Here is a 2,527-nt window from a genome sequence, read left to right on the forward strand (position 1 = left end):
AACTCCGGATCATGACGTTTTTCTGGCGTTTAACTCCAGACAGCAGCATGTACTTGGCGTTCAACGCCAAGTTACGTCGTCAATTTTCGAATAAAGTATGGACTATTATATATTGCTGGAAAGCTCTGGATGTCTACTTTCCAACGCTGTTGAGAGCGCGCCATTTGGAGTTCTGTAGCTCCAGAAAATCCATTTCGAGTGTAGGGAGGTCAGATTCCAACAGCATCAGCAGTCCTTTTGTCAGCCTTTTTTCAGAGTTTTGCTCAAGTCCCTCAATTTCAGCCAGAATTTACCTGAAATTACAGAAAAACACACAAACTCATAGTAAAGTCCAGAAATGTGAATTTAACATAAAAACTAATGAAAACATCCCTAAAAGTAGCTTAAACTTACTAAAAATTACCTAAAAACAATGCCAAAAAGCGTATAAATTATCCGCTCATCAGGGGGGTTGGAAAAAATGGAGTGAATTTTAATGGATGGATATATAATATGAAGAGATATGAGTAGGATATGGGAAGATACGGTATGAAAATAATTGGGACATAGATAATTTGATAGAGGAGAATGAGTAGTGAAAGAGGAAGAAAGAGAAAAAAAATAAAAAATATTTGATATGAAAAGATTTGAGTGGAATTTAAGAGATTTGATATGAAATTGAACCACTTGGTGGCGCTAAATGCCCAAGTGAGAGTGATCACAAACATTAGAAAACCTAGGAAAACTCTAAAGAAGCAACGAAAAATGGAATGAAATTAAGCTAAAGTAGGACTGAAATAAAATAAAAATAAACTAAAGGATACTTATGGTGGTTGCCTCCCAACAAGTGCTTCTTTACTGTCATTAGCTTGACATTCATATCTGCTATGTCAGTAGATGGGTGGATCTTTGGTGATCAATCTCATCTCCAAGATAATGTTTTACCCATTGGCCATTGACTATGAATTTGCTGTCTGAATTCCTATCTGGAAGTTCCACATGATGATAGGGTAACACTCCAGTGACCACAAAGGGTCTTGACCATCTAGACTTAAGCTTCCCAGGAAAGAGCTTGAGCCAAGAATTGAATAGTAAGACCTTTTGGGCAGGCTCATCTAGACTCTTGAAACTGTCTTCCTATTGTAACACCCTAACTTTTAGCACCTCATGATCGTAATAAAAGCTCAGACATTACTTACCTCTAAACCTTTTTATTCTATACTATTTTTATTTAATATTGAGCCTTCGCAAATACGAACAGAAGCTTTCACCAATAAAATGAAGAGTCGGTACTTTAAATCATTTAATCACAAAATTATATATACCCACGTAGCATTATATACATAGAATTACTCAAATATCGTCAAATACAATTTCTACCCCTCTAAAAACTAAAATAATAAATGACGAGGGAAAAATAAAATCTAAGAACTCAACTCGTAAATATAATCTTCTATGCTCCTGTAGCTCCTCACTAAATCTTCACACCTGTTGCTGAAAGGGGTGGAAATAGGGGTTAAGAACTAGGGAGTTCTTACTAAGGTCGGGATGTAGAGTTATATTCATTTTATATATATTTGGTCCGTAATAACAATCAATAAAGTACAATCTAATTCAACAATTATAGAACACAGAATCCAATCACAAGCACACACAATCATAGAAAACACAATCACAAACAAGTATGCGCAAACAAGTATGATGCATGTCTAGTCCTATACAGGCCATGAGCTCATGTGTCGGTTTGTTACCCGATTCCTGACACTGGTCCTGAGATAAGCGTCTCGTACCACTGTCCTTATCTCAGCCAACGTCCCCTCCATGAGCGTTATGCATCGCCGTCCTCATTGAGCCATCCTTATAGTATCAAGTGAGTGTTACGCATCACCATCCTCACTAGACACTTGGCACTCAGGCCTAACATCAATCAATTTCTTTTCAATCTTTGCTCTCTACTTTACTGTGGTAGAGATCCCTTTAATTAATACCTTCTTTTCTATCTGCTCTACCGTGGCAGAGATCCTTTCACTTAATACATCCTTCTCTTTTTGTTCTTTTTCTTTTAAAACCAAAATCAGCTCTTTGTGACATTCTCCAAAACCTTTTAAAACAATTTCACTTAAACCAATTCATCTTTCAAAAGACAAAGAGAAACTATTTATTAGTTAAACTCGTCAACAAGGCCTCTAGACTTTAGGGGAGCAACAACCAATCTCATTTTCTTGAGTTCATTATAAATCCTTAACAAATCATTGTTTTCTTAAACTGAATTTAATCAAATAAAGTTTCTAAATCAAATCAAAATCAAATCATACAAATTAGAAGTTCCGAACCAATTTCAAAACCAAAACCAATCCTAGTTTCATCCTTAAAACTAATTCCTTAACTTTTTCCAAGATGTCGCAAAATGAAATATTTGTATCAAAATTCAATTACTTTTAAAGTTCACTAAAACTCCTCCGAATGAAATTCTTAAGTCAAATTCAAAACATAAACTCTTTTCATATTTAAATCAACCTTAAAACATAATACCTTTTTTTAAATAATT

This window comes from Arachis duranensis, chromosome 8 (genome assembly GCF_000817695.3).
Source record: "Arachis duranensis cultivar V14167 chromosome 8, aradu.V14167.gnm2.J7QH, whole genome shotgun sequence".
Lineage (NCBI taxonomy): Eukaryota > Viridiplantae > Streptophyta > Magnoliopsida > Fabales > Fabaceae > Arachis > Arachis duranensis.